We start from the raw sequence: 21,349 nt of genomic DNA on the forward strand, positions 1-21,349 counted from the left end.
CCGTTTTATTCACTCAAGGGGAATTTTTACATTCAGGCTGGATATACAGAACCCTATTCCATTAGTGGAATATTTTTTCTACCTTACTACCTTTCCAATTCAGCTTTCAGTAGGTTACCATTTGAATGTACATTTGTACATATCCAGTCTCCTGGAATGAATGTGAATTTAGGGATTTCTCCACAATCATTAGCATCAGCCTATTTATTTGTCTCTTGCATTCAAACTTCTGAGCAAATCAGAGGTTGTTTATAAACAGAGCTTCTAGTTAGTATTTCTAGTTAGTCATAGGACTGTCAAGATCTTGATGGTGAAGCTTCACCATCAAGATCTTGACAGTCCTATGACTAATTAGAAATATTTTTTGCTCCTAATTATTGCAAATATAGCATTCATTCCCATATTCAAGCACTGTCCTCAGTTGCACCTATTCCGTACCCATTTGCTGGGGTTGCACACTTGTAACTGAGGGCAGAATTTGAACCAGTTTGCTCCGACAGAAATCAATGATAAAGTGGCCACTCACTTCAGTGGGAGCAGAACTGGGGCACTAGATTAGGCTCCTCATCTTCACTATTCATGGGAGATATGGGTGAGGAAGAGGCACTGCTAATACTAGCTACAAATATTCCAGTGATGGCATTCCCACAGGAAGAGGAGGGTCTTAAGAGCTCTTTTTCAGCTAACAAAGCTACCAGCTGCTTTATTGTGGAGGAAGCTGTGGCCACCACAGCTTCTTCCCCAGTTTCATTAATTTCAAATCTCAGCCATAACTTTGCTCAAATAAAGACAACAGGATTCAGCCAGTGCTAGCCCAGCTGGCTCATGACACCACCCATTGACTTTGTGCATTTTTCTGTAAGCAAGCACTTGCAGGATTTGGCCCAAGTATTCACTGTTGTGATGCTATAATGAAGTAGATTAGTGAGGAGCATGGTGCTGGAGTCAGCCTTCCTCACAAATCCCCCTCCAAGCTCTATCACCATGTAACATGCTCCCCTAACACCTCTCTGTTTGGAGGAATTAGATTCCACTCTGCCCTTCTCTCAATATTTTCTCACTGGCTGCTTGCCACGCTCAAATTCTCAAGCCTCTTACCAACGCCTGCAGAAATTGATAGCATCCCTCTTCACATCTCCCTCTTTTCATTCCAGTTTAATTTTGACTAAATATTTTTAGTGCCTGTCAGAAAGAAAACTTGACTCATACATTAAAACCACCAGAAAAGCAGTACAAGATGCTAATTTAATCCTAGATGTATAAGCAAAATTTTAAAGAGACAAATGCTATTAAACTGCAGCTGCTAATGTTGCCAGTTTCACATACTTTTGAAGCTACTTAATCATTACAGAACGGCTCACGATTCCTTCAAACAGCCAGGCACAGACCCATGATATACCCTTAACTACGCTAATGAACAGTACATTTGCCTCTGTCAACGTCTCCAGTGCTGGAGTTGCAAACTGAACCTTATACAGTAGTGAGGACCTATGTAGCCCAGGGAGATTAAACCTAGGTGAGTGTTGGTTGTATTTGCAAGGCATGTCTCTCCTGAGTTCTGCCACATTGGCTTTAAATTATAACCCAGAGCTTATAGGAATTTCACGGACAAAAGTTGTCCAAGGGATGAGCTGAATTAGCACATCCTCCAGGTATCCTGAGCACACACCTTAACCAAATAGCACCACCTGCCTTGTACAGCTGCACTTCTCTTCCAAGTAGACTTTTCATCACTAGGGCACTCTACCTCAGGCTGGCATATCCCAGCCAAATATCTTGATTTAACAGAACTCTGCATTGGAACAGGACTCCTGCACTTTCTATACTCATTCACTGACAAACTAATAGCATTTACCAGGCCTGACTTAGGGATTTTTTTACACTCCGATTTCCAATTGCTGTTAGTGTTCATATGAAATACACTAAGCTGTAAGTTTGTGTGAGTATTATTGGATTATGATCTTTTTAAACACACACGATTGGGATGAAGCTAACCAAGCAATCAAAAGATGTGCAGCAGCATGTGTATGGGGGGGCGGGGAGGGGGGAGCAGGTGTCAGTAAGAGTACACTGCAACAAAAAAGCAATAGCATGAGAAGTCCCCTTATAATTATTCAAGTGACCAGAAAGATGTCAAAGATACTGCTGAATTGTGGGATGTAGTTTGTAAAGTCTCTTAAAACCCAGGATCAAAAGTGCCATACAAATGGCACTAATTTTGGAGCACTCTGTGGGTTCATTGACGGAGCTCATATATTCCTCAGTGCTACCTTAATTACCTTGGTACATAGAGCAGATATTTCATTCTTCTGCATAACAAGCTTCGCACTTAACAACCTTGTTGTTATAACTTCTCAAAGTTTCTCTTTTTACTGTTCTGTGGTCAATTACAGCCTCATCTCCCTCATCCATTATAACTGGCCTTTAGCCTGATAATAACAAGCACTCCAGAATATAATGGAAAATGGGAAATTTGTCCCCAGCTATTACCATAACCACCGACTGTAAAGGTTCTGAAACATCAACCAAAGCTCAATTATAGCTGACGTAAGTGCTCTACTCACTATCCACAGGGAACAGTTTAGAAAAGACATCTTTGGAACAACAGCAAAGTCTGCACTGAATCCCAGTGTAGCCCCCAAGGAGATTACCTAGATTCCTGGGGCTCTGTCTGCTGGCAGCTCAGGGAGAGGCACACTGTCCCTGGGAGGGAGGGGGAGCCAAGGCAGACTCAGAGTCTGCCTGGCAACCAATAGGGAGTGAGATGCCCTTCCCAGAGAGTTCAGGAAATGGGAGAAGCCAGTTTTGAGTCAGTCTGGAGCCAGTCAGGGCAAGGGCAGGACTGACTGTGTGGGGAGCTGGTGAGTCCCAGGCCTGCATGCAGGGTTCCCCCTGAGAACTGGCCTCCAGTGACCTGAAAGCAAGATCTCTCAGCTGGGCTTTTCCCTCTCCACCAATGACTCCCAGTTTATATAGTTTTGCTGGGAAATTTCCCCAGCCAATTTTCCCTCCAGCGCCCTAGGTCACCACATGGTCAGCTCTGCTCTGCTGCTAGTTCAGAGCTGCTGCCTGCTGTGAGTGTGTCTGGACACTGGGCTAGGAGATTACAGTTTGGATTTTAGTACAGTTGTGTAATCTGCACCTTGACCCCTGCACCTCTTTGTGGTGAGGGGAAATCCTGGGACCGAAGCAGCCTGACTCCTGCTTGAAGAGGATCCCTGCCAGCAGAGATCAGCCCCTCTGCAGTGACTGAGGAGTCCAGAGTCATCTCTGAACCTGAGGATCATTCATGGAGTTTGTGAGTGCACCATCTTTTAGTTAGTCAGTCAGGGAAATTGTTTTGGGGACCCCCTACTCCCTGAACTGTCCTCAAGCCAGGGAGTGAGGGTCTGGGGATTTTATAACCTGCTGCATATTAAACCTGTGGAGGGACTTACCACCTTCTCCCATTTGTGAGTCCTTTGGGCTGTACTGAACCCAGTCAGCCACACTGCTAAACCACTGCAGAGAAGATATTGTGGTCATAGGTCATCAAGGGCCCCAACAAAGTACACGTATCAATGGGACACTGATCTTACATTTGCTACACAAGGTCACGTGACTAGGGAAAGTCACAGGTATTATCAGCCTGGGCACCGGTGACCCTAAGAATAGTGTTTCACCCTGTTATGTTATATTTGTTTCCTGTTTAATATAATTATTGTGTTGGATATATTGTATGTGTTTGTATTTAGGGTGACCAGACGTCCCGATTTTATCGGGACAGTCCCGATATTTCCTTCTTTGTCCCGCGTCCCGACCGATGTTCGGTCGGGACGCGGGACAAAGAAGGAAATTTACCCTCTGCTCCGGCGCTCACGCCCCCCCAACCCCGACTCCGCCCCCTCCTTCCCCCATTGGATCTCTCAATGGAGGGAGGAGGTTAGGAGGAGGGTCGGGCAACTACCAGGAGCCTGGGAGGGGAAGGGAAAGTTGCCGCGGCCCCGCCGGGAAGGAGCCGCTGGAGCGCAGCCGAGTGGGAGAGGCGCGGGGCTCCCATGCCGGCGGCGGGACGCGCCGCATGTGCCCACGGCGGGCTGGGGAGCGGGAGGCTCTGCAGGGCTGGGAAAAGCCCTGGCTCCTGCCCGTTGCCCAGCCTGGAGCCCCGGGGAGCCCCTCAGGAGACCGGCCGCTGCTGTGGAGGCAGCAGCCGGGGCTGGCTCTGGCCCGGGTGGGCAGCGTGGGCCGCCGGAGACACGCGGCGAAGAGAGGCTGCGGGGGCGAGACTTGTCCCAGGCAGGGAGGCCGGCGGACAGGGGCGAGGGGCCAGCCGGGGTCCCCATAAACTTCCCCGCTGCTGACAGGGAGCCCCGCGCCTCTCTTGCTTGGCTGCGCTCCAGCGGCTCGCCCCGCCTGGAAGGAGCCGCTGGAGCGCAGCCGAGCGGGAGAGGCGTGGGGCTCCCTGCCGGCGGCGGGACGCGCTGCATGTGCCCACGGCAGGCTGGGGGGCAGGAGGCTCTGCAGGGCTGGGAAAAGCCCTGGCTCCTGCCCGTTGCCCAGCCTGGAGCCCCACAGGTGACCGGCCGCTGCTGTGGCTCGGCTGTGCCAGCCCTGGCCCCTTGCACGCCCGCGCCGTGGCCAGCCCCGGACTTTGTTTCTTGTCCCCCCCCCTGCCCTCTTTATCCCTAGCCCCTTCTGCATCGGGGCCAGCTTTTGCCCTGGGGTGGGCAGCACGTGCGCCCGGCGCGGCTGGGGCCTGCTAATGCCCCCCCCCCCCCCCGCCCCTGCGAAACTGCTTTTTTTTTTGGCTCCGCCGCCATTTTTTTTTTGCTCCGCCCCCCCCCCCCCCCCCGCGTCCCGATATTTCATCCCTGTGGTCTGGTCACCCTAGTTTGTATTACTTCTTGGAAGTCTCCAACTAACTGGCAAGTAAATGGGGATTATCCTGTGGTTGGAATTTTCCTCCCAAGCTGCCCTGGTGACCCTGCCAGGAAGGAGTGATGGGGGTGGAGGCACCTCCAAATAAATTCATAGGAAAAAATAAAGAAGATACACCCTGCTGAGTGGGTGGCGGGATCCAGAAGAACCCAGACCTGTCCATCAAAACCTGTAAGCAGATTGGCATTAAAGAAGGTAACCGGGAGGAGAGGGGGCGCTACACAAGTCCAATCAAACCAAACTATTGATCAAAGTCTAGTCTCTTTTCCCATACTACACATGGTATTTCTGTACCAATTCTTAGATTTGTAACTAGAATTTGTGCTGGAAATGAAGTATGTTGCCACTAACACAATAGCTATTCTTTATTCCCCCTAAAACAGCATCTTGCATTATAAGTAGTAGTTCTGAATATGACTCTGAGCCTAACAGATGTTAGTTTAATTAGCGGCACTGACAGCATTTAGACAGCACAGTAGAGGGTGAAGAGCACCAGTAACCTATAGAGATACAGATTTGATCTCCCAAGTGCTACAGAAATTTTAAAAAGTATGCCTCTATACTTACAGAAACTGTGTGAAAGAAAGTTAAGATTGCAAAGTCAAAGTCAAGCTCTAAAAAATTAGGAAATGCCAGAATTAAGGGTGCCCTAATTCTGTCTCCTTGTGCGTGTGATTGCGATAGTGTTTAATTATATGCTCACATACTGTTTTAAATAGGATCCCTGCCTCAGACACCTCTGACATTTGACCTATTCCCACTTTCCAAATTTCAGAGTGTTGCTGCCTATTGTTGAGATGCTATAGCTCTTGAAAGTCAAATATATATAATGGACTTAGTCAACACTAATGAGTTGCTAGTGCTCACTATACAATGACACATCCTACCCCTTTACTTTCCTGCAGCAAGAATCTGGAAATCTGTGTGTACTTTACCAGCTAGCAATACAGTTAAAGAATTATATGCCAGACCTGTACAACTTCATTCAGGATAGGCCCGAGCAAGGCCACTGGAATTACATAGCTTTTGCCGGCTTTAAATGAGAGAATTGAGAAGGAGCGACACTACGGATCCACTGCAGAGTTAATAAGTGTTCTGACACAATAAAATTTTCTAATGTAGACAAGCCCGGTTTGAGCATGTGAGGTTTGTTTCATCCCCAAAATATATGGATGTTTGTTCTGGTGAGTGGGTCCATCTCTCTGTATTTTGGAGATACAAAAAAGAATATTTGGTGGAGACCAATCATCTGAGTGATGATAGATTATAGTAACATGGTGTTAGTCTGTTAACACTTGAGATATGTGAAACTGGCACACAAAAAAACAAAAAAAGTCATTTCTGAACCCTTTGGTGAGTCTGGGCTTTGTTTTGAGAAAGCCCAGGCCCATTTGTATGCTGAATTGGAAGTTCGCAAAGATCAGCCATTTCATACATTTGACAGGAACACAGGCAGAATGAAGCATTTCAGCAGAGATCGTGTAGAGTATCTGCATTCACTTGGTCTCAAAACTTGCATGGTGCATTTAATCACAACTGTCTGAGAAGAATATTGGGAATAACATATAGAGATAGGAAGACGAATGAGGAAGTCAGAAAAATTACTGGACAAGGCACCCTCTGACAAATAATCTACAAAAGAAGACATCAGTGGTTGGGAGATGTGCTGAGAATGGGAAAAGAACGCTTACCAAATACTGCCCTTGAATGGAAGTCAGAAAATGCAAGAAGAAAAAGAGGAAGACTGCGAATAACATAGAAATGAACAGTTCTGAATGACATCAAGCACCTCAACATGAAATGGGAAGATTTGGAGACAAGGGCAGTTGACAGGCAAGGATGGCAAATGTGGGTAGCCCAATGTGCAGCAAAGCATGGGATGGACTAAGTATATATACTTCACATTTACACAGCTATAAACAAGACTGGAACCTGAATTCAATTTCCATGGAAGTCTCTGGCCAAGTTCATAAGAAGGGATGTAGATGACTTGACTTCAGTAATTTTGATACTGTCTTGCATGACCTTCTCATAAACAAACTAGGGAAATACAAACAAGATGGAGCTACTATAAGGTGAGTGCATAACTAGTTGGAAAACCGTTCCCAGAGAGTAGTGGTTCACAGTCAAGCTGGATGGACATATTGAGTGGGGTCCCACATGGACTGGTCCTCAGTCCGGGTCTGTTAAATATCTTCATCAATGATTTAGATAATGACATAAAGAGTACACTTATAAAGTTTGCAGATGATACCACGCTTGGAGGTGTTGCTTTGGAGGATAGGATTTAAATTCAAACTGATCTGGACTAACTGGAGAAGTCGTTTGAAGTAAATAGAATGACATACAATAAGGACAAATGCAAAGTACTCCACTTATGAATCTGGTGGGCCCGACAGGTCTGTGATGACACCATTAGAGAGGTTGGTGTAAGCGCTAATCGGGAAAACGGTCTGTTCTGAGGCGTCACCTGTCATCAGTGAGTGCAGCAAATGAAATAAAATTGTGGTGATGAAAGAAACATTCAGTGGTTAGCAAGGAAATAGTTACATTTTATTTAGCACTTTAACTGAAATCCACTTCATCTGCATAGCTCCATTGACTTCCATAGTGGTGCTATGCCAGCTTACACCAGCTGAGGATCTGGCCCTGCAATTAAAATTAATTTTTCCTACCTTGCTGAGCACGATGCACTACCACAGTGAGGCAGCATGTGTAGTAAGATCCGCAGATGTTTTCTTTCCTAACAAATATATACTGCATAGAAAATCCGGAAAATCAGACCCTGAAAGAGATAATTCATCGACAAAGTGTTGGTCATCATCAAGATTTAAGTATCAGAGGGGTAGCCGTGTTAGTCTGAATCTGTAAAAAGCAACAGAGGGTCCTGTGGCATCTTTAAGACTAACAGAAGTATTGGAGCATAAGCTTTCGTGGGTGAATGCCCACTTCATCAGACGCAAGATTTATCAAGATTTAAGATTTTTTGCCATCATTAGATTGCTCTAAGAAACTCAACTGTGTGAGCTAGTCCTAGTGAATGGTGCTGCAGGTCTCGTACATGTACTGGGATGATTACTGATTTGGTCAGAATCTCAAGATAACATTTTGAGACTTTCACAACAAATCCTTATCCTAATTTTAACCTGATATGGTCTCTAATCTGAACCCTGGATCCCAAGCCAAATCTTTCTCCAAATAAACCATTTCTAGATATGACTGCTAATGATTATCAGTTCATCTCTTGCTATGACCTGCTAACAACTGCACATAGATGTTACTGTATATAGTGACGTTCACTTGAGGATCTCTAAGTGCTTTATGCACACTAATGAAAGGAACTTCTCAACACCACTGTGGATGTGCATATCACACTTTAAATATGAGGCACATGGAGGTCGAGACTTGCTATTCATCAGGCATCCACACTCCAGGTCCTGAGTTCTAGCCAATAGTGCTAGTGCCTACATGCCCCAGGGTGCCTTTAAAAGATAAACAACAGGGCAAACTCATTACATGTTAGAGCATTTTTGAAACAGCCCATACAGTTAGTGGCTCATGTTCTCAAAGATTTTCTGAAAAAGCAATCTAAATGAATTTACTCTTGTTCTTTAATATATCTTCCTGCAAAATGATTTTCTAGGGTATAGGGTATCTCACCATGCCGGTGAGGCAAGTTACACAAGTCTTTTTATGGAACCTGAAAAGTTATAAAATATAGCTCTGCTCTGAAACTGAGATTAAACAACGCTCCAGCAGTAGACAGTGGAGCTGGAAATCAATTCCCTGCCTGAATAATTAGCATCAAGTCTACAGGCAGGGGCAGATTTCTAGTGAGAAAATGGGAATTAACTGTCTCTCTTTTACATTAATATGCAATGAACAGTGTCTGCTAGACAAATTGGCTGTACTACCACAGTTCATAGGTTGCAGATGTCTTCTTTTTTTTTTAACTTGACCAGGATCCTTGGAAAGGATTTGGAGTAGAAAATATTCCATTTTATTAACTTCTAAAAGTTTGGGCAGAATTTTGCAGAGTTCCACACTTCTCTGGGTGACATTAAGATAATCTTTTAAGAATTAGTCCCTTCCTCTCCAACCTGGCAGTTCTTTAATCAGTGACCCTGTCTAGTGATCTCTTCAATAAGATTAATGACAGTAAATTGCTTGTCAACAACATAGTTGACGCAGAGGATTGTGAGCATACAATGGGGGGGGGGGGTCCTCTATGTCCAATGGACTTACAAAGGGACTTCCGAAAATTCCCCAAAACTTTCCTCTTAAGCCCCTCATATGAAGGCCCATGGACTTATAGCTGAACAATGTTAGTCTCTGGCATGGACTCTGACAGCTTCTGTATAGAACTTTGGCCCAGTGGTAAAGCCCTCCCACCCACGAGTGAAGTCCCTTTGAAGTTCACATTCCAGGCAACATTTCCACCCAAAAAGCCCTCCTCTTTTTTTTTTTTTTTTTGGAAAGCAGATCTTAAGAGGATATGGCCTTTCATTTGCATTTGACAGACTCTGCTACCGTGTTCAAGTTTAGATGGCTGGATCTGAAGTAGATGCTGTTTTCCTACTGTGTCACTTGATTGGGACACTAATTTGTTGGCTTTAGGATTTAAACACTCCCCCCCTCCCCCGCCCCTGCATGTTTAGCTGGTTTCTATGCATACCCACATCTTCAGTTCTAATGTATTCCTCGGAAATATAGTAAACTGATTCAAAAGCAACAAAGGACTTCAGATGAACTGTTTTCTTTTTAAAGTAGTTTCTTCAGCCTGGATATGGTTAAAGTCCATAACTGCATACAACCCACGATGTCTATATTACATTGTATGATCTGCTGGGTTGATCATGAGCTTGGGTTAGAGATTTGGCTCTTATGCTTATGCATTGTGTGGCCTTGAGCAAATCACTCTACCCCTCTGGGTCTGAGTTTCTCCATTTGTAAATTGGGGTTAATACCTTGCAGGGGGGGTTGGCAGGATTAAGGGTCTGGGAAGTACTATGAGCATGGAAAGTGCAATATAGGCACTGTCTTTATTAAGTGGTGCCTGAGGCAGCCTTACACTTTGTCTCCACGACCTTCTTTCTGCGCAGCAAAGTTTAATTTTCCTTGTTTACTATGGTTAATGCTCTCTGGAAACTCATTCCCCTTTCTGCACCACCTGATGCTTATATGCTTAAAACAGCACCCAAAGAGCATTGAAATATCAGTTGTTCCCTGGAGCTTGGGAGTCTTTGCTTTGAGCCAGTTAATCACTCAAGAGCCTCTGCATATGATTAAACTTCAGGATGGAGCAAAGGGAAAATCTGCTCTTCAGGACAATATACAGTCAGAGGTAAATCCTGCCTCTCTCTTGCAGAGGCATGTCTGTGGCAGACAGGATGTGTGTATGGGGCTGTGTCACAGGATTATGCACCCTCTGGGTGTGGCAGAACTCAGCTCTCCAAGGGATCCCTGCTGTGCCAGACACTAGGCTGCAGTGCTACTTCCCTGACACACTGCAGTTTAGGGATAGGGAGGGAATCCTACATTCTCCTCCCTAGGGAGCAACCCAGTACCCAATTCAGATGCTGCAGCTGGGCCTTGGGAAGAGCATTTTGCCTAAGTCAGTTGGTTCTGTAGAGCTCTAGCTAGGAATGTTCTTTGCACTTGTACCACATTAAGTTCAGATCACAGCCTTATGTCTGTCTGATGGAAAGCAGTACATGGGAGCAACTTTTACATTTTGGACTTCAGATCAGATTCTGCTTCTCACTATATTCCATAGAATTTTATTATGCAGGATTTATTTCTTTGAGCCCTGCAATAAGCATGTGTGACCTATTTTACCTCTAGGCAAGCTGCTTGAATTATCAGACAGATCACCTCTTGACTGCCACGTGCCACCGACATTTGAATCTACTGACTATTTGAAGATTGTTAAACAGAGTGTTGACTCCTGTTTATGCACAGAAATAAATCAAAAGATAATCGGACATATTTTAGCTTTGTTGAAATGAAATGGAAATATGATGCAGATGAGATGGGGTAGTACTTTTCTGCCTAAATATATTGTGCCAAGTGTACTGTCCTGTCAGTAGAGTGCGAAGACATGGACCTAAAAACTGATTAAAAAACAAGTGTAGCTACAGGATTGAACATAGAATCAACCAACTCTGAAGGATGAGAATTCTAAACTCTGATCTGCCTGTAATGTAGTCAGAATTACTTTAAACTTCTACCAAAGTTAGAGACTCTGAAATTTGCTTTACCAGCAGTGACTCTTGGCAGAGAGAGTGCAGTGAACAGATCCAGATCTTTGGGGTAGATATATAAGGCTAGTTAGAAGGCCTCCTCCTGTAGCTCATTCACTGGAGCAGTCCTCCTGAACTCATCAAGACTACTCAGATGGACCAGGGCTGCGGGTTCAACCCCAGAGTGTGCACTGCCAAGTGAACCTCTTGTTCGGTATTTTGGTTTGACTGATAAATTTCCAAACTTCAGAACATCTTGATTTTTGATGTTCGAGTAGCAGCTGGACACTAAGTCTCCAGTTCAGCAAAGCACTTAAGCTCGTGCTTAAATTCCATTGGACTCAATGGGACTTAAGCATGTGCCAGAGTCCCATGAGGGCCAAAGTCATCAAACCAACATGTCTAATGTTAGGATCTTTAGGTTTTTTTTAAAGCTGCAAACTTGAATGGGATCTGTGGTTCTTCAGCACTTCTAAAAACAGACCAACTTTATTTAGGTGCTTTAAACTATGGATTTAGAAGTCCGACCTAAAGTACTTAACATTGGAAGTTTTGGCCTAGATCTCTCTCAAATTTTGGTGAACAAAAATGCTGCTTACACTTATAGAGACAGTGTATATTCTTGGCTATGTATTGTAGATTTATACCACTTTACTAGCCACAGATTGTAGAGCATTTTATTTTTCGTGTTATTTTTACACATTCCTACTTGTAAAATGTTTTGAAAATGAAAAGCTGATAAAGAACAAGTTTGGGGTTTTTTTTGTTTGTTTGTTTTTACAGGGCCCAGTTCAGAAGCCCCTAAGGAGAAACTCTCATTGACCTCAGTGGGAGTTTTGCATAAGTAAGAAATTTACAAGTTGGTCGTACATATATGTTGAGACTCCATACTTATGGCACTCTAAATAACTGGCCTTAATTAGATTAGTCTAGACATGAGTCTAGTGCCAAGTCCTGGGCTCTAATATACCTAGACTTTAATGTTAGAAAGAGGAATCTAAGCAAGGAGGCAGTAGGACAAGCCTCCTCTAGGTCATGATATAGATTGAGTTCTCACCAGTTCAGTCTCAATCTTCATAGCAAATGCAAGGAAGCGCACACAGCTGTTTTTCAGAGTGAAAAACGTATTAGACTTGTACTTGAAATGAGGCCTTTGTCATCCACCGGAAATGAGCTTCCCTGCACTTTCAGTCAATTTCCACCTGTGTCATGATCAGAGTGCAGCAGGCGAATAAGAAAGGCACAAGAGGGAATAAAAAATAAAGAACATTGGATAGAAGTAAATTCTGCCACTGAAACCTGTTCAGATGTTTAATGGAAGTGGTCTTTTGCATGATTATAATCAAAGCATAGAGTTAGACTGAGTATATAGAACAGAATTTGAAAATACTGGATTTTTCAAGATGAAAATTATATTACTTGTTAATTATTTTACTTTCCCTGGGACCAAATTCTGCATTATGAAGCAGGAGTAAGTGCATATTGCTCCAGCAAAAACTGTCCAGATATAGAGCGAAACAACTTCCCATGTACCTAACCTTCGCAAGCTGCTGGGGTTGCCTCTCTACAAAGTGTTGGGGGGGAGAGTTGGTACTATAGAGCAGTAACTTACAGCCTTGTCTATATTAGGAAAATGAGGACCTGTAACCTATCAGTGCAGACAATGCTTATGTATTTTTGTCACCATATAGTCTGGTCAGGGTTACAATAAGCTGAGCGCTATCTACCCTATAGCTTCCACTGTTACTACCACAGTTAAAGCTGTACTGCTAACAAGCTATGGGTTCCTCTGAGATGAGATGTTCTGATTGAATATGTTACACTGCCAAAAGCCCTGTTGAAGCTTTCTTCTTCCTTGGCTTTGGAAAAGTGTCTAAAGACCCATAATCATTTAATGGAGTTTCAGCCCTATTGTTTTCTCTTCATTAGTGAGTCACATAATTAATTCTTGAGGAGATCGCATGAGTCCTAATGGGAGTTCATTATTCATATTTTGTAGCTTTTCACATACTAATTTCAGTAGGTTAACTTTGATATGGCAAATAGTGAATCTAGCTCTTGAACCTCTTGTAAGCTGAGTATCCGTCATTGAAAAATGTGCTCGTCATCACACCATAAAACTGAGATATCATTTCTGGGACATAGTATGTTAGCAGCTATGAAAGATACAATGTATTAGCTTCAGCTTCTCTGGTTCAGGAAGATGATAAACACTCTGTCCTGCACCAACACAGCCCACTGTGCTCAAGGACAAGTTACTCCTGGGGCAGCCAAGGGAATATACTTGATTATCACAGAACTGTAGGACTGGAAGAAACCTCAAGAGGTCTTCTAGTTCAGTCCCCTGCACTCAAGGCAGGACTAAATATTTATCTAGACTATCCCTGACAGGTGTTTGTTTAACTTGCTCTTAAAAATCTCCAATGATGGAGATTCCACAACCTCCCTAGGCAATTTATTCCGGTGCTTAACCACCCTGAAAGTTAGGAAGTTTTTCCTAATGTCCAACCAAAACTGCCCTTGCTGCAAATTAAGCCCATTGCTTCTTGTCCTATCCTCAGAGGTTAAGGAGAACATTTTTTCTCCCTCCACCTTGTACTTGAAAACTGTTATGTCCCCCTCAGTCTTCTCTTCTCCAGACTAAACAAACCCAATTTTTTCAATCTTCCCTCATCGGTCATGTTTTCTAGCCCTTTAATCATTTTTGGTGCTCTTCTCTGGACTCTTCCTAATTCGTCCACATCTTTCCTGAAATGTGGCACCCAGAACTGGACACAATACTCCAGTTGTGTCTTGCTTACAACACTCCAGCTTATACATCCCAGAATGATGTTTGGTATTTTTGCAACAGTGTTACATTGTTGACTCATATTTAGCTTGTGATCCACTATGACCTCCCGATCCCTTTCCGCAGTACTCCTTCCTAGGCAGTCATTTCCCATTTTGTATATGTGCAACTGATTGTTCCTTGATTGTACCTGCCCACCTAGCTGCTGTGAAGGGACCCAGCTGTTGGATACCTGGGTGTTCTCCTCCTCCAGAGCCTGAACATATCCCAGCCACTTCTACAGGCTTGGGATACCTAGCTGCTGTCTCAAGATACAGATCTTCAATCTAGCACCCTCAGGTGAGAGCTGGAACCCACTATCCAACTGCCTAACACTCGTATCACTGCTCACCTCTTCAGACTCCCCATAGCTTAAACACACTCTCTCACAGAACTCCACCACAAGGTAGGAGCCTTCTGGGTTAGTGTTTAACTCTCTCAGGAGGCATGTGGTAAGTATAAAGCATCTAACACACATGGACACTTTGCACACATTCTAATAGTATTGCTCTTTTACTTAGCATTGGGTGGTCCAAACTTTTTAGAGATATTGGCTCCATGCATAGTTGGGCTACACCTTCACGGGCCACATACAGAAATTAAATGGCGTCCTCCAGGTTTGGTTGCTGCCTGAGGGTGAATTCTTTTAGAAACTCTGAACAAAAGCAATGAAGCCATTTTTCAGTAGGTGGTGAGTGAAAATGGCAGTTATTATTAACAACTGTGCACCCTTATTTTGAATAGCTCTAGCACTGAAACATCAGGGTAGAAATTCAGCATTTGACAAGGCGTCTTTCTTCACTGGAGGAGTAAGTAGTGCCTGAACATTCTGGTAATGACTGGTTTTGTTTTGAACAACTTAAAACCTATTGAAAGTCACAAATATATTTTGCATGGAATTTCCCTCACTAACCTCATAAAATATGGAGCTAAGGCCCTGCTACGCTAAAAATTGGAAAAGAGGAAGATGAAATCCTTAGGAAACATTCTCCAAAAAGAGTATGATTAAGTGATTAAGATCTCACCCCAACAAACTGTACAAACAGCGTTCATTCCAGAAAAGCTTCAGTAAAGTAGCATTGACCAGAATCAGGCAGTCAAAAACCATGGCAAGTGAAAGTGGCTGTTCCTCATTTTGTCCCTAGCAATGAATCAGTTGTCACCTGACACAGGTTTATATAAATAAAAGCTTTCAGCCATTTCTACTGTCCACTATTGTTAAAATGATTTAAATAAAGTTTGGGATTTACAATGGATGAAAGTGATGTATAGGAGAGTTCACTGGGCTGTAACTGGAAAGCAACTTTGAACAAATGACGTAAACATTCACGTCAGGTCCTCAGCATAGCCACATAATGGATAGTAAATGCCCTTATTGAGTATATTGTCACAATCTGCTGACAATAACATTTCATGTTTGTTACTATGCTGCCCACAAAGGTCATTTATAACTTAAGAGCAACAGCTGGGATAGAAACCAGATCTTGCACCAAAAGCATATATTCCTACCACTTGAGTTACAGGAGAATCACCACTAGCTGTTAGTAATACATGGTCTGACACCTGAGTGCTGATTCCATGCAGTGGCGGGCTGTAAAACCAGTGCTCAAGTCCCACTGGAACACTCTGAGATGCCATTCCAGCAACCTTTTTTTTTTTTTTTAAAGCCAGAATGGCATCTTGCAGCACTTTGAGTACTTGCATTCCAGCACTGCTTGAAAGCTGCACTCAACCCCTTAGCAAAACACTAACTAGCCATTTCAACATAACAATATTTTTGCATTTGTAGTACATAAAACCTTTCATCTAACAGTATCAAAGTGAACTTACATTAAACATGTCAACTGTTCACAATATATTGGGATGAATATGTCCTCATTTACTTTTGTGCATGTTTGAAGGAAGGTGGAATATGGATGTTTATTCCGAGAATTACTCCAGTATTCTATTTACAATGTTTCTGTCTTCTTTTGATATAAGAAAAGTTGGCATTAATGCAATAATAGAAGTTATGAAAGAATGCTACCAGGTCTTTTTGTAACTGCACAAAAAGTTTGTTTTATTCGACATCTTCCGCAGGGCATCAGGTTAGCCAGAACCATGCGTCACCTAGGATAAGAGGCACTGCAATCAAAGCTCTCTCTCATGAGGTAAAAATTTCAATCATGTTAAACTGTTCCAAATTACATGTTATGATTTTATATTTGAATTGTTTACCACTGAAAGCTGTACTAAGGCAGGCCATTAGGATTTCAGATTGGTTTAAGATTAATAGTCAGAAAGTAAAGACATCAGCTATTATTAACCTAAGTGATAGGATTGAGGCTTTCGTTTCATTTTGCATCTGAAAAAGAAAGTTTGAACTAGAACATTAATGGAATTCTTGGTATTAATGGAGTTAGAACATGACAGGCTCTGAGACAGACTGTAACACTTGAGGTGTTTAATCCTGCTGTGAGATATGGTTTTACTTCAGAGCAGTATCAACGTGCTGTCATGTGTTCTCCGAAAAGGAGATTTTTCAGTGTTGGGGTGGGGAGTTTTTTGTCTGAGTTTACTCAGCTTCAAAAAAGGCAGTTTTTAAAAACCTGTGTTGAGCTAGATTTTCCAGAGATTGGAACACAGATATTAAGAGTGATCTGCTGAACCATTTAGAACCTGCTAAAATGTACTAAATTCCACCTGATATTTCAAAGGTTTCCTTTCCCCAGAACACAAGGCTCCATTGTCTCTTTCTCCTCCTCAATTTTTTTTCCCCATGTTTTTTTCCTATATTTGGCTGACGCCTGAAGAAACAGAGGATATTGGGAAACTTGCTATAAACTCTGTTCCAGAAGATCAACAAGGAATCCCTGATAAACTTAATCCTTCCATCCTATTCCAATGCAAAGGGATTAGATATCCTTTTCAAGTCATTTCTATAGTGGTCAGTATAAAAATGTTTCCCCAGGTCAAGGTTTTATGCTTTGTGATCCAACCCAATAATTGTTTTGCATGAACAGGATATATTAGCTCACAAACCCAAGAGAGAGATATTCATAAACACCCCAGATAGGCAAGTATGACAAGTTATGTATGCAGTCAAACTTCAAAGCCCGATAAACATTGCTCAGCCTCTTTGAATTGAGTTTTCAAAGTCAGCCTAATCCATGAGTCACATCTGTGTTCTCACAACAATTGGGGTTTTTTTCTGTGTCAAACCTGCTATCACTCATACTTTTTCCTACAGATTACAAGAGCACCATTACAGGTTTACCATCGTCTGCATCAACAACCTCCACTACAACAGCATCAGCATCCATGACTATTCCAAGAATTTTGTGGACAACCAGGCAGTTACAGTTATAAAGTAGCTTTGATGTCTGTGCCCGATTTCTCAGGTTTATTAGGGAAGCAGCCACCAAGTCTATCTTGATTACATTAAGGTATATCTTTCTCCTCAGAAGGTTCTTGGTTCTTATCCAGTTCAGCACTCGAGTCACTAACCCTGCGTAGCAGCTAAAGTTGATATGGGGAAGCACTAAAATGTTTTCAAATGGTCTGTTTATCATGGGTATTTTATACAGAAATGTAAAACTGATCACAGGATACTCATTCCATGTAGTTGTATTAAAGGTATATAAGTGGGATATTATCAGTTATTCTGAATAATGGCTCTGTTAAACAGGCTTAAGAAAAGAACACTTGTACAGTATATGGAAAGCTATTTGCACTGGGTACAGCATTATTACAAACATTTCACTTGTTTTAAGAGTAGTAAGCACTTACACTGCATTTCACGGGCCAGATTTTTCTGCTGCCATAACTCCACAGAAATCAACAGCTGCAAAGTTTTTGGCTATAGTTTGGCTAAATATGTTATGGAGATTAACCCTCAACATCCCTTTGGGAGTTATGTTGAGCATTATCTCTATTGTACAGCTGAAGTAACCACACAAATAGGTTTGATATTACTTGGTCAAAGGTGGCAGATGACTCAGACAGGAAATCAGAAACTACTCACTCCCAACCTGGCCTCTTAGCACTAAATTTTTGGATGCTTAACAATTTGATCAGTATGTGTTTGCTCATCTTGAATTGAATTACTTATATTTTAATCCATGAAAGAAGTGTCTAAATAAAATGTATTGAATGAGGGGGGAACAAGCATTTTAATGAATGTTAAGTTGATTCGACCATCCCATTTATCAGGTTGCTGGGCAATGAGGCTGGGTTGTTCTTAACAGATTACATGCTTCGTGCTTTTCATTTTGCAAGGTTCCGCAGTACATCACACCATTAACTGTATACATTATAGAAATCAACTACACTGCAAATTGCCATTTTTTACAGTTCAAGGTATATATCCCTTAATGCAAATGACTACTGCAGATCTGTTCAGTAGTTGTCAACCCCCAAAAATAAAAAGCTTTAGCTCTGTTAGAACTAAGCATGTGTTACACATTGGTAGAGTTTTGTATCATTCATATGGAAGATCATCCTTCTGCAACATACCCATTTAATTTCTGCAAAACAAGGATATTATTCTTGGAAGTTTAGCCATTTCTCTGTTTCCATGCTTGATACATTAAGGAACTCCTGTGAAGATTGGCAAACAATCCCCTAGTTCACGGGCTTTCTGGCTGTATGATCTGTCCTGTGCTGAGGAGGCAGCTATTGCTGTCTCCTACAACTCTGCAATATTTCCTTCAGTATTTGTGGAAGTGTGGGGGGAGAATGTCACACATGCCTGGAGGGGAAAAAAGCTTTCAGAGAGCCAACAACTTGGTGTCTGGAGCCCCAGCATATTTAGCCGTTTTTATTTCCTGCATTTTATAGTGTAACATGGCTTGTGCTGTTGTACAGAGAAGTGAAAAAAGAACGAGATGATAAATGAATGCTCTATAGTTGTTGCTGTGTCGGTCCCAGGATATTAAAGGGACAAGGTGGGTGAGACAATATCTTTTATCTTTTCAAGAAGAGCTCTGTCTGGCTCGAAAGCTTGTCTCTCTCACTAACAGAAGTTGGTCCAATAAAAGACATTACTTCACCCACCTTGTCTCTCAAATGAATGCTCAAAGCAAGAGAGAGAAGAGCAATGGATCAAACTGGTAACTAGGCAGGTAATATTAAGTTGCATAGAGGGTGAAGTGCAAACAGGAGGAGAACATGTGCTTTAACGTTAATACAGGGTTTGGGCAAGTTATGATGGATTGTACTAAACTAGTTATTCAACTACAAGTAGTACACAGAAAAGCATTTTGTTGGAAAGTCAGATTTTTACCTTAGCTCTCTTAAGCTTTTTAAATGTATGCTAAGTGGCTCTATGCAATACAGAACAGGGACACTAGAAAAGGATGGAAGGAAACCAGTTACAATTCAAAAGAAAAATGCTGTAGTCAGGCCAAGACATTAAGAGAAAACTATTTTAGGCAATAAAATGGAAAGCAATTGTTTCCCCCAATTTGAAATCATGTTTTCCCAACACAGCTAACTCCGAGCGTAGGTATTTCCTTCAAAGGCAAACACTGAACAGGGCTCAGCATGTTTATTTGCAAAACAGTCAAAAGCAGTGAATAACTAAGTGTCTTTGCCATCAGTACAAGATGGCTGAACTGTCACTGGTTAAACACAGCTGCTGCTTTACTATGGCTATCGTGAGAATTTAGAATATTTAGGTATTATTTTTGAGGAAAAGAGGAGGAAACATCCATTGCACAATCTGATATTTACAATATTGGATTTGTTATCCCATCAGGGTGTATACACATGGACCCATTCAATTATAGGGGATACAGAGGCTCAACAGGAGAGTATTTATTAGTTAAAATATATTCAAGGTAGCTGCGAAAAACATTCGAGAGAGAATCTGCCAAGATGATCTGATCTGCTGCTGCATTCCAATGAGGGATTAGCCACACTAGCAATGTGATGCTGAAAAGCTGGTAATTCTAGGTTGGGAGAGTAAATGTTGTTCTGCTCAAAATGGAACAAGCCCTTCCATCATTCTCTGAGAGAGAACACTGTATCTGTTTCCCAACACATTAAAGTTAAATGCTTTCCAAGGACCAAAATTAGACGTCATTGGTTTTATTAAGATAAAGCCAAATGAAGTTATGTTGGTTTATGCCAAGTCAGGATCTTGCTGACAGTTTAAATTTACCTGCTTTAAGATGATTCACATAGTAGAATCTGCCCTCTCCCAGAGGATGATGCAATGCTATTCACATCTTGAAGCGACACAAAACCCAACATTCATTATCCCACCTACAATTACCTGTCAATATTGCTTTGCGTGTGTTAACAATCCCTTATTTGAATGCAAGAGAAGATCAGATCTTGTTTCTGTTAGAAAATTAGCACTCTTTCACAACTGTGTTGAATGTGCAACTTCACTGGAACTACACTGAGGGTCTGGCCCCAAAAGTGCAAGGCTAGTTTTGCTTATAGACAAAAATTGGCATCCAAACACTTAGCAAAGTGTTTCAGATGCAGCAATGCATAATTAACAAGTAAGCATGGGAATCTACAGCTCTGACAAAACTGCCCACTAAGATGAGTAAAAATTGCAATATTTGTGCTTTATGAATGAAAACCTATGACAGCTCTAGTCAAAATCCTTGCTAATATCAGTCAGGTCATGATAGCAGTGCACACCAAAAAGATTTGATACCTACCCAACAAATATTGTGTGAAATCTAAAACTAATTAAATATGGCTTTGCACACTGATTTGGGATGGTTAGATCTGAGATCATGGCTCACGTAGTTTTCCCAGACTTCAGAGTAGCAGCCGTGTTAGTCTGTATCCGCAAAAAGAACAGGAGTACTTGTGGCACCTTAGAGACTAACAAATTTATTAGAGCATAAGCTTTCGTGGACTACAGCCCACTTCTTCGGATGCATATAGAGTGAAACATATATTGAGGAGATATATATACACCCATACAGAGAGCATGAACAGGTGGGAGTTGTCTTACCAACTCTGAGAGGCCAATTAAGTAAGAGAAAAAAACTTTTGAAGTGATAATCAAGCTAGCCCAGTACAGACAGTTTGATAAGAAGTGTGAGAATACTTACAAGGGGAGATAGATTCAATGTTTGTAATGGCTCAACCATTCCCAGTCCTTATTCAATCCTGAGTTGATTGTATCTAGTTTGCATATCAATTCCAGCTCAGCAGTCTCTCGTTGGAGTCTGTTTTTGAAGTTTTCTGTTGTAAAATAGCCACCCGCAGGTCTGTCATAGAATGACCAGACAGGTTAAAGTGTTCTCCCACTGGTTTTTGAGTATTATGATTCCTGATGTCAGATTTGTGTCCATTAATTCTTTTGCGGAGAGACTGTCCGGTTTGGCCAATGTACATGGCAGAGGGGCATTGCTGG

At 42.3% G+C, this 21,349-nt stretch overlaps 1 long non-coding RNA gene across 2 annotated transcripts; it reads left to right on the plus strand.

The window, feature by feature from the left end:
* The first annotated feature begins 2,781 nt into the window (after positions 1-2,781).
* LOC122174802 (uncharacterized) lies at positions 2,782-21,051 on the plus strand. 2 transcript variants are annotated; one of them, XR_010590830.1, is made up of 4 exons: positions 2,782-3,298; positions 14,150-14,286; positions 16,066-16,136; positions 17,216-21,051. It is a non-coding gene; the product is annotated as an uncharacterized LOC122174802 (long non-coding RNA). The 2 variants fall into 2 exon arrangements; XR_006177128.2 differs by lacking the exon at positions 2,782-3,298 and having other exon boundaries at positions 8,807-14,286.
* The last annotated feature ends 298 nt before the right edge of the window (positions 21,052-21,349 follow it).

This window comes from Chrysemys picta, chromosome 10, assembly GCF_011386835.1.
Source record: "Chrysemys picta bellii isolate R12L10 chromosome 10, ASM1138683v2, whole genome shotgun sequence".
NCBI classification, from domain to species: Eukaryota; Metazoa; Chordata; order Testudines; family Emydidae; genus Chrysemys; species Chrysemys picta.